This window comes from Lacerta agilis, chromosome 8, assembly GCF_009819535.1.
Source record: "Lacerta agilis isolate rLacAgi1 chromosome 8, rLacAgi1.pri, whole genome shotgun sequence".
Lineage (NCBI taxonomy): Eukaryota > Metazoa > Chordata > Lepidosauria > Squamata > Lacertidae > Lacerta > Lacerta agilis.
Window position 1 is genome coordinate 1,328,469 of NC_046319.1, and position 11,753 is coordinate 1,340,221.

The window sequence follows — 11,753 nt, forward strand, 5'->3', positions numbered from 1 at the left end:
TCACAAGGTTTACCTGTATGTGACAAGTGGACAGTTCCTACTTTCAGGACTGATTAAGGCTGCAGAATTTGTTGCAGTTCACTGATGCTCAATGCCAAGAACACGTCAGCACAGTGTGTGTGCATACACAAACCTTGCCCCCAATCCCAGTGCTCTGGGTATTGCAATGCATTACATGGGGCCTGTGCTTTTAGTGACTTTTAGCAGAACTTGAGATCCCTTTAAGTGCCTTTTATCCACTCTCTAATTCGGTTTGGCCTTTCCCCTGCTGTTTCTATTTCCTATTTCATGTTATTGTTTTTCTTTTGTTATTACTGCATTTTATTGTGTTTTAGTGTTCTGTACTGCAAATGGTATTGGGACCCTCTTCTGGGACAAAAGGTGGGGTGTGTGTGTAACTGCTATAAAATATGAAATAAAAGCTGTGCAAAGTTCCAGTTCTGAAGGTCTGAAGATACCACAACCGTCAGGTATGTCCAGAAACCTGTCACCTGCACATTAGGCCAGGCTCTGCCCCATTGCTTCCACACAATTGTGTATACCCCATGCATTTAAGGCACATTTTCCCCCAGCTAAAGAATCGTGGGAGCTGTGGTTTCTTCAGGTGCTGGGGATTGTAGCTCTGTGAAGTGTAAAGTTCCCAGAAGTCTTTGTGTGTGTGGGGGGGGGGAGTCCCTTAAACCAAAGCTGTAGCTAAGGGAGGTAGCCAGTTTTTTTGCCCTGGATGAAGCCGCCAGAGGGGCGCCATTGAGGCTCCCAGCCTGTGTGTGTATGGATGCAAATTTTGTTTGTTTGTTTTTGCCAAACAGCGTCTTTGTCCCGCGTGAAAATGAGCCTAGTTTCGCCCCAGCTTAAATGCACATGGTCTGGGTGTGTGTGAACCATGCTAAAGACAAAGCTATTCCCTGCCGGCTGTACACATTTGCCTGGATTTGCATAGACAAGATTTGTCTGCAGAATTGGGGGAGGGGGGTGAGCCGCACTTGTGGGATTGTGCTGCATTGGGTGTCATCCCCAATGCGCCGTAGATTGGGAACCAAAGAAGGTGGGGAGTGGTCTTAGTGGAGACCATTCGTCCAAGTTACAAAACCATCTGGTTAAGCTGCATATCCCCTTTATTTCCATATGTCAAGTGCAAAGGAACAGGAAGGTGTGCACACGACAACAGCCACTTGGTGCTGTGTCTTTTTGCAAAGATCCCTAGGCTCCGCCAAGCGAGCAGAATCAGAGCTTATTGTCTTCTTCCCCAACACCCCCCCCCCCGATATGCTTGTCCACTGACCAAATTTTGCCCGCTGCTTTGCGGATTTCTTCTATCCGCTATAGCAATGTCGGGGTGAAGCGCTTTGTATTTTGTGGAGGATAAACTTAAAGCTTATCAACATACAAAAGGCGGGCACGGCCTGCTGGAGAAATGCGGGGGGGGGGGCCGGGGGGCGACAGTTTTTTGGCCATCCAGGGTTGCAGCGGACAGCCTCTCAAATGCAGAGCAGATTTGGCTTGCTAGAATTCCTGACGGCGGCAGGTGAGTATCTGAAACCCCGTGGCGACCCCGGCATTCAGACCTGTATCGATCACGTCCATTAATCTTCTCTCTCCCCACCCCCCACCCCCGCGCTCCTTTTGGCGCATTCATTCATGGGGAAGGCTTGGAACAGATGGAAGAGCAGCCGAGGGCATCTGAGGACACAGGCTGGGAAGGGGCTGGCAAGGAGCAGGCTGCTGCCTCTGCCGTCTCCATGAAGCAGCGCAGCGCACGGAGGACGAGTGCTGCGCGTGTGCCGAGCATGCTCGATGCGGCGTCGGCTGAAGGACACAGCGGGGCAACGGGGAGCGTTTCTGTTCCCCCGCTAGCGAGCAGGAGGCTGGCTTTCAGCAAGATGGCAAGCCCAGCAGCAGCCATTTCAGGGAGCAGCGGGTCTGCGTGTTGTTCAAGGCCCCATCTCTGGTTCTGCGAATGCACCAGCCACGCAGGGCACAGCCCAGCTCCCCTTCTTTCCAAGGAGGCGCATGCAGGAGAACTCCCCAGAGGATTGTCTCTTGCACAGCCAGGGGCATAGCAAGGTAAATTGGTACCCGGGGGCAAAAAAAAAAAAAAATTGTCACCCCCCCCAGAGGCATAGGGAGGTCAGGTGGTACCCAGTGCGGAAAATTTCTTGTCAACCCCCCCATTGATCCCCCCCCGCAAAAATGGTTTTGCGTTATTTCATATTTTCTTACAAAGGAATAATAACAAGTAATAATAAAAAACCTTTTATTTATATCCCACCCTCCCCTGTCGAAGTCGGGCTCAGGGTGGCTAACATCAGATACATAACATTGGTATAAAATCAGACAATAATTAAATTACCTCCTAAAAACACCTCAAAATCAAATTAAAGTCTAATTAGATGGCTTTCCACAGGGTTAGGGTTGGGAACAGTAAGTGTTCCCTGAACTGAAATTTCAGCCTTCATGACATAGGAAAACAGCCAAGTGAACAGCTATTTTGGTGGAGGAGGGTCAAGATATTAACCGATATGCATGAAATTTCATATATAGCTATATAATCCCTAGTATAGTGAGATAAGACCTTCGGAGCAGGCATTAAAAAAATTCAAATAAATTTTCAAATAAATTTGTTCCTTGATAATTTGTCACACCCTCCATTATGGAACACGGGGCGGCGCGCCCCCACCCCCTTGCTACGCCCCTGTGCACAGCTCCCCTTCATTTCAATGGGGGGGTGTCATGTCCAACTCCCCAGAGGATTGTCTCTTGCACAGCTCCCCTTCATTTCAATGGGGAGTTCTCTGGGGAGAACTCCCCAGAGGATTGTGCCTGAGGATGGGAGAGAAATTTGGTTCAATTCACAGCTGCAGGAAGGGTGAGTGAGTGAGTGGTCTTGTGCTCTGCTCCTGTTTGGCATTCAGCCGGCCACTGTGAGAGCAGGACGCTGGACTAGGTGGGCCACTGGCCTGATCCAGTGGGCTCTCCTGGTGCTCTTATGCAATATGGCAGCTATCCTTGGAAGTTTGCACTTCTCCAAATTTAATGCTGCCGTTCCCAAAACAAAACATATGTGCATAAGTGCATCTATTAAGGGAACGTGTGCCTTGCAAATGCGTGTATTAGTGAAGATAAATTACCCAAATTCATTCTACCGGGGAAAACCTCCTGCAGCAATATGCTCATATTAGGAGGAATGTGTACCAAAATGATGGTAAATTTTGGGGAGGCCTCTTTGCAGGCAGAGATTCACAAACTGATACGGAAATGTGGCAAACCGCAGTTAAAATTGGAAAAAGTGGGGGAAACAAATCAAATTTGACCAATTTGTCCATCCCTAATTGTGCCCTATCTTAATGAGAGGAAGGTGAAGAAACATCAGCTGGGTTGTATCCAACATCAGTCCTACTCAGAGTAGACCCATTGAAATTAAAGGACATGGCTAACTTAGGCCCAATAATTTCAGTGGGGGGGGGGCTACTCTGAGCTTAGTTCTTTTATTTCACACCCTACATCTCTTGAGCCGGCACAGATGACAAACACTTATTCTGTCCTGGAGAGCAACAGAAAGCCGCTGGACAAAGACCCAATTCTGACTTGCAATCCTGATCCATAGCAGCTACCAGGACTAGCAATACCAACTCTCTGTGACCTTGAACAGCTGTTGGTGGCAATACTCTCACCACCTGAGCCCATGGAAGAGCAATTCTCTTCCAAGAGGCACCTCTTTGCAAAGGCACACATCTTTAAGTTGTCATGTGAAGGTTGCAGCTGTTTAAGTTTAAGAGAAATAGAGAAGTGGGGAGAAGAGAGAGACCAGCCTAAAAAGTTTGGCAGGTCAGTCTGGATGATGCCCTGGGCCCCTTCCAAGCCTAGTAGAAGAGACTGCTGAACCAGCCAAACCAAATGAGTACTGTTAGCTACAATCTCCAAAGAGGCTGCTCTGTTGCTATAGAGACAAATGGTGCAGCCTCCCCAACCCCATAAGAATGGAGAACCATAAGGCCAAGAAAAGCGCTGGTGGGGGAGGGGTGAAATCCACATTCCACACTTATGTCTAAACAGTGGCAGAGGAAGCCTCTCCGCCGCCTGGGGCAGCGGAGTGGAGGCACCCCCCTGGGGGCAGGGCATCACGACCCACGTCGGCTGCACTATGCATGCCTGGAATTTCCAGGCATGTGTAATGCATCCAGGCCGGCACTGCTGCTCCCGTGGCAAGTTGGTGAGCGAGCAGCGGGTCGTGGGGCTGCCCCGTCCGTGCTGCTTTACGGACAGGGCAGCCCCACGACCCGCCGCTCACTTGCCAGCTTGCTCAGTCACTGCGGGAGCAGCAGCGCTGACTCAGATGCACTACGCATGCCTGGAATTCCGGGCTGACACTGCTGCTCCCGTGGCGAGCCGGTGAGCGAGCAGTGGCTCGTGGGGCTGCCCCGTAAAGAAGCACGGACGGGGTGCCAGGCAGCGGGGGATTGGCGGGAGGGGCCAGGCGGCAGGGGAGTGTCACCCCCCTCGCCTGGAACCTGCGCGGACCGTCCCCTACGCCCCGCGCTTCCTACGCCACTGTATCTAAATGAAACCAGATATCCTAAAGACACCACAGTCTCCATTGAGCCGCCTTGCAAGGAAACCAAATACTGGGTAAGTGCAGGCACCCCTGCAGTCTCTTGCCGCTCAGAGATTGGGAGTGTGCCACTGTATGCAGGTATGTATGTATGTATGTATGTATGTATGTACCATATTTTTCCGTGTATAAGATGCCCCCATGTATAAGACGAGCCCTATTTTTTGAGCCCAGAATTAAGAAATAAATATTTTAAACACCAAACAGAACAACTTTGATATTTTATTAAATATTCAAAACACCGGTATATTTAGTACCGTATATTTAAACATCAAACAGAACAACTTTACTGATATATTAATATCATAATTATGGTAGGTAATTTTTTTAAAAAAAGTTGGGCTAGTCAGCATTATTATAGCGTGTAGTATGAAAACTGGAGCAGTGGTGGCGCTGGTGCAGAGCTGGGTAGCTGAGCTAGAATGAGAGCATGTCCCTGATGGCCGGGAACTGGTCAGTGCTGCAATGCAAGAATCATAGCTAAAGAACCCTTTAATAAGGAATTTGTATGCTGCAGAAGTCAAATTGCTTTTTTCTGCTCCACTCTCAGACATCCAGGGGAGCAAGCTGCACTCTGCCCCTTGGGCCCAAACTGTTTGCCCACTGCCTCCCCTCCAGCTGGGAGGAGGCAGGCAGGCTGCTGGGGGGAGCTGCGACTGCCAGAGCTGCCTGAGTGATTGCGCTTGGGGAATGGGGGGTCTGGGTAGCCAGGGGGCAGCTGAGGGAACTGGGTGGAAGGGGCAATGTCCGGAGTGGGGGCTGCTGGGGGGGGGGGAGTACCAGACCAGAGTTTGTTGTGAGGCAAATAGTGAGGGGAGGCTGGGGGAAAAGAATATGGGTGGCGGCATGTATTTATTTATATATTTAATTGCAATGTTCTGTGTATAAGACGACCCCCAATTTTTAACTTAAAAAATTGGGGGGGGGGGGAATATCGTCTTATACATGGAAAAATACAGTATAAACAAACAAACAAACAAACAAACAAGACCCAGCAAGCATTCTTGGCCCTAATCTAGTTCCATTATGGCTTACTTCTGTAGCATTGCTTGGCAGGTTCTTTCAGAAGGTACGAAGATAAGAAGATCCAGGTTGCTGGATCAGACCAAAGGCTCTCGTAGTACAGCATCCCATCCTCACAGTCTCCAACCAGGTGCCCCACAAGCTGGGCTGAGCGCAGCAGCACCGCACAAATGTCTATTGCTCCACCCACATTTGCCCCTGGAACCCAGAAGATCAGCATAGAGAACATGCTTCATGTTGCACCCACCTTTAACGTGGCATGCAGCTGACCCTCAGTCTCTCTCAAGCCCACCCCCTGACCTCACCCTTTCCTTGATGGAGGTGCTCAGCCTCTCCTCCATTCCCATTTAGGTTGCATGGCCATCAGTCATGGATGCTTTAGCCGAGATTCCTGCACTGCAAGGAGTTGGACTAGATGACCCTTGGGGTCCCTTGCAACTCTACAGTTCTGTTTCTACGATCCCCCACTGCTTTTAAGAGCACCACGGAGTCTAACAGAAGTATAGATGCCAGCTTATTAATAATACAACAGCAATAATACATGTGAGCTCAACAGAGTTGGCTCAGTGTTTCCAGCAACTCACCAGGATTTATCCTCCTGAGATGGGTAGCAAAAATTTCCACAGCTGAGAGAGAGCCGAGCCGAGAGGATTTACAAGATTCACAGGAAGCTCCTTAGTCTCAGGGAGCAACTTGCATGACAACCCAAAGAAATGCACCTGGGCTCAGAGACCTGCACTGGGAGGGAGCCAGTTTGCCACTGTGCCAAGGATAAAGGTAAAGGGACCCCTGACTGTTAGGTTCAGTGGCAGACGACTCTGGGGTTGCGGCACTCATCTCGCTTTACTGGCTGGGGGAGCCGGTGTACAGCTTCCGGGTCATGTGACCAGCATGACTAAGCCACTTCTGCCGAACCAGAGCGGCGCACGGAAACGCCATTTACCTTCCCGCCGGAATGGTACCTATTTATCTACTTGCACTTTGACGCACTTTTGAACTGCTAGCTTGGCAGGAGCTGGGACTGAGCAACAGGAGCTCACCCCGTCGCAGGGATTCCAATCGCCGACCTTCTGATCAGCAAGCCCTAGGCTCTGTGGTTTAACCCACAGCGCCACCCGCGTCCCTTGGGCCAAGTATACAAAGTCCTTAATAACTTGGGACCAGTTTACCTGTGAGATTGCTTTACCCCATATTTGCCCACTTGATTGTGTTGACCCTGCAGAACTGGCAGAGTTACGTGTGCCACACAATAATCGTTCCACCTTTAGTTGGCGGCAGCACCCACACTGGATCTCTCTGCCTGTGGACAGCAGGAAGGCACCATCATGGCATTCTTTGTGGCCCTTGCCGAAAACGTTTTTGTTTAGGCAAGACTACACATTCATGAATAATGTTAACGTGTTTTAATTTATCATTTATTTAAAATATTTTTGAATGTTTTAAATAGTTACTTTAAACTGTTATTACTGATAGTTTTATAGTTTTATTATTTTTGTAAACTGCTTTGAGAGTGGTTTTTACAACCAAGTGGTATATAAATTTTATGAAAACAACAAAAGAACAACATGAAGTAAATTCCACCCTTAACATTTGCACCCACACCCTGACTCTCTCCAATTGTTATGGGGCAATTCACATGCCTAAACTGGGGGCAATGAAGACACAATAGAGGGAGCATCTGTGTCAAATTCTGCTTAGAGCAAAGCAGAACTGTAATTTGCTCCACCGTGGCACAAAATGCTGAAACCATAAAGCAAGGCCAGCCCAGGAGAACAAACAACCCAACGTGATTTAAAGGGGGGTGCCAGTGAAGCAGGGGTGAAACTGGAGGTGTGAGCCCAAGACCTCTTACAAGGCTGGAGATTTTCCTGGAGCGCAAACAGAGCAATGGGCACCCAAGGATATTTTGGAGGCTTCTTTCCCTTGCTCTTTTGAAATGAAATGGAAGTGCAGAATTCCACTTCCAATGACTTTTCTGCATGGCACTAGAATACATACAGTGTATGATTTTAGAACCAGAACACTGTTGGCTCCTGCCAAAGTTTTGGCGCAGGCAGACACACTGCTTCATTTGAAAATTGGTGCCTGTCCTGTAACTTCCTGCTGACACCCTGAAACCATTTACCGTTTACGCTGCAAATGTTCCAGCTGCAGGGCGGGGGTGCAGAAAAGCCCCTCCAGAAGCCAATAATGTGGTCACATTGGGGAAGCATTGCAGAGCAACTAATGAAGTGGAGTGATGTGTGAATGATCCAGTATACATCCACCACTAATGCACGATTAGTGCTTCCATCACATGTTGCACTGCTGCAGAATACACCCAGAACCCCCCCCCCCCACCAATCTTGAGGGACCCTGACTCAAAATTTACTGAAGTCCAGCATTCTGTTCCCTACAGTCACAAGGGAAAGGGTGATTCTCAGTGGTAGAGCATCTGCTTTGAACACCGAACACCCTGGGTGTGGAACACCTTCCTCTGCCCAGGACCCTAAGAAATGCTGCCAGTCTCCGCAGACAGTTCTGAGCCAGGAGGACCAATGGCCCGGCTGAAGCAGAAGGCACCTTCCTGGTTCCTTGCAAAGGCAGGGAGCACGTGCTTGTTACTGTCCTCACTAAAGACAGAGATGGTCCCAGTCTGAAACACCCCCCCCCCAGCCTCTATCACTCAGCAGCACAGTCCAGGAGATAGCAAGCTTTTCCTGCTGAGGGCCACATTCCATCAGAACTATTCCTGAGGGCCAAGGTCACCCAACAGCTGCATGTGGAGGAGCGGAGACAGGAACCCCGTTCACCAGATTAGGAGTCTACCGCTCTTAACCACTGCACCACACTGGTGTAAGAGAGAGGTTTTTTGGGGGGGGGGTGAGTTGATGATCTGAACTGCCACCGCTCCCTTTGCCACTTGCTCGTTGTTAACTCCTGGCTCACTGTGGCCACTCACAGCTGCACCCTCTACGGATTTGTCCATCTTTCCAGACAGAGGCAGTGGAGGGACCCTTTTCAGCGGAGGGCCGTATGGGGTCCATAGGTGGGCGAGTCGGGGGTGGGGACGAGCAAGGAATGTGAACTAGAGAGCACGGGCACCTCCTTCTCTCGAGCCCCCATCCAGGAAAGCAGAAAACCATGTTCAGAGAGCGCAAGAGACTCATCCCAGCCAGGGAAAAACACGCAAGGTGTGCTCGTGCGTGTGCTATGCTAGCAGGTGATGGTTGTGACTTGGGAAGTGTCCCAGGGGCCAGAAAGAGAGGGCCGGGGGCCGGATTTGGGGCTTCCATCCCGGCTTCCTCTTTTCAACGCTTTGGGGTGGGGTGCGTGGATGGGGGAGGTAGGTGCCCTTTCTCTCTCCAAAGCCAGAGGGGGAGACGGGGAGCGGGCTGGCGCTACTGCCGATGCCCCGGAGGGAAGCCCGGAGGCACCTCCCGGCCTGTGCGCTCTGCGCTGCGCAAAGCCTGTCCCGCAGCAACGGCCGCTGCGCTCAGCCTGGCGGTGGGTCTTACGTGCGCGCCGAGTGTCCTGGCGCGGCTGCCTGGTTCGCTGCGTTCCCTGCGGGGCGGGGAGGAGCAGCAGCAGCAGGAGGAGCTGAGCGCAGCACCAAGGCGGAAGGCACGTCCGCAAGCCGGAGCCGAGGAAGCCGGGCCCCGCCACGCCAGCTCCGGCGACGAGTGCGTGCCCCGCGCCCGGGCACCAACACCAAGCCCAGGGTCCGGTCGTCCCCCTGGCTCCGCGCTGCCCACACGGGCCGGCAGCAGCTCTCCGGGTATCTGGAAGGGGTATCCCCGGACCCCAGCCACACCTGGAGATGCCAGCGGGGATTGGACGCGGATAGCTTTTAAAGAAACTTCGACCGCCAGACAGTCTCTCTCTCTCTCTCTCTCTCTCTCTCTCCTACCTCACAGGGCTGTTTTGAGGGTACAATACTGTTATGTATTGAAGTTCTCACCCTAGGCCACTAGGGGTGTGTGTATATACGGGGGTCCATTCTGCTGCAGTTCTCACTCAGGTCCGCACATGCAAATGAGGGATTGAAAGTGACGTTCAGGGATTGGGTAACTACAGAAAGTTGTTACTGTTGCTTGTAGCTGAGTTCTATATAATCAGGCTGCTGAGCCCTTCAGTTAAGTCCTGTTCCAGCCTGAGAATAAACAGAGCTGCTTGGAGAATCACTGTGTCGTCTGCTATGTCCACCCACTATTTAATAAATACATACTTCCTTGAGCCCCTTGGAAGGAAGGCACGGTGTAAGAGTCACTCCTGTCCCTGTCATCGCCAACCAAAGGAAGAGCAGGTGACAGGCATATAGAATGCAGTGCACAGTCCTGGCTGCCTCGCCCCAAAAGTATATTGCGGAGTTGGAAAAGGGCAGGCGAAATGGTCAAGGCGAGGGAGGGAGGGACTCCCCCATGAAGAAAGGCGGCAGCATCGGGGGCTCTTCAGCTTAGAGAAAAGGCCAGTAGAGGCGACAGGATAGAAATTTATGACAGGGTGAAAGTGGAGAGAGAAAAGTTCTCTCCCTCTCTCATAATGATACTTGTGGACAACCAGGGAAGCTGAACGTGGGAAGATTCGGGAGAGATGGAGAATGTCCTTCTGCACCGTTTCACTATGGAATTTGCTTCCACGAGAGACAGGGGTGGCCACCAGCTTGGATGGCTTTAGAAGAGGATTGCGGAAATCCTTGGAGGAAAAGGCTGTGGAACCCTGCATGGCTGCTGCTGGCGCCCGTGGCTCGGCTCTGCTTCCGCGGCCAGAGGCAGCGATTCTTCTGAATCCCAGTTGCAGCAGGAAACCACAGAAAGAGAGAGGACTCGTGGGATCGGGTCCTGCTGGCAGGTTTTCACAGGCAGTTGGTTGGTTGGGAACAGAATGCTGCACTCGGTGGACCATTGGCCTGATCCAGCCAAGCTCTTCTTACGTTCTTAAGTTATAGGGAAAAGACCATCCTCCGTCTGAGACCCTGGACAGCTGCTGCCAGGTAGAACTGGCAATATTGGGCTAGATCCGGGTGGCCAACACTTTAAAGCACAGGCTGAGGACTGCCTTAGTTCTTCCGGCGGTTGAATGCCAGCAGTCAGCACGGCCGCCACCCACACTCTTTCACGCTCCCCGCCCCCCCCCCTCTTTCAGTGCAGGCCTGGCAAGGTAGTTTCCTAGTGGGTTGTGGTCCTTGCGAATTGGCAGAGGGTGGGGTTGCCATTATTCATGCCATGGCTATATAGGGGACTCCGTGCCCAGAGGCAAAGTAGCTCTTGAGTACAAAACAGATCCTGGGGGCCAAAAGCAGAGCGGAGGGAGATCTCCCTCCTGCTTTGCTGTTGGGGTACCTGATTGGCCAGGCTCTGGGATCGAAGGGTTGCTGCATCCATCTCAGGCTGCCCTGCCAGCCCCGAGCCGAGCCGATTTGTGAGGTGAGGGTCTGATCTGAATGATACTTGAAAGTCCACCCCTAGGTGGGCCCCTTCAGTCTGACCCAGAAGGGTTTAGAATTCCACACCGTACATTTATACCACTTTAAGAGCGATGGCTTACTCCCCACCCCACTCCCAAATCCTGGGATCTGGGTCTGTAGTTTGGGTCCCGACGTAATATTCTTCTGGAGAAGTCGTGACTCCTATAGCGCTGCCTGCAAGAGTGCTTTATATGTGCGGCGTGGAAGATGTGTGACCTTAGGTTCTCATTCGGATGCTCCGCCCAAGGTACCCAAATGTCTCTGGCCGGCGGCGGCCTTGCTTGTGAAACCTTCCCATCGCACGCCCGTTTCCTTATTGATCCGCTACGTTGCAGAGACAGCCAGCAGAGGCAGCGGCAGCAAAGCAAGCCGGCCGGCCGGGTTCATCTAAGGTAAGGCGAGGGGCGGTCCTGTTGCAAAGGAGGAGCTTGCGAGGCGAGCAAATCTCTCGCAGGCTGGCTGATGAATGCGACCGTGCTCGGTGCGTGTGTGTACTTCTTGGCAGGGAGACAAGAGGGGGAGGGGAGGACCGCAGTGCGTAGCTTAACCCCCGGATGGTGGATGGATGCGCCCCGCCTGTGGGGTGGGAGGCTGGGGGGAGCTTCCTTCCTGCCTGCGCTGAACAGTAGCCCAGCCTCGCCTAGTAACAGTACCCCCCCCGTCGCCCCCTCCCAG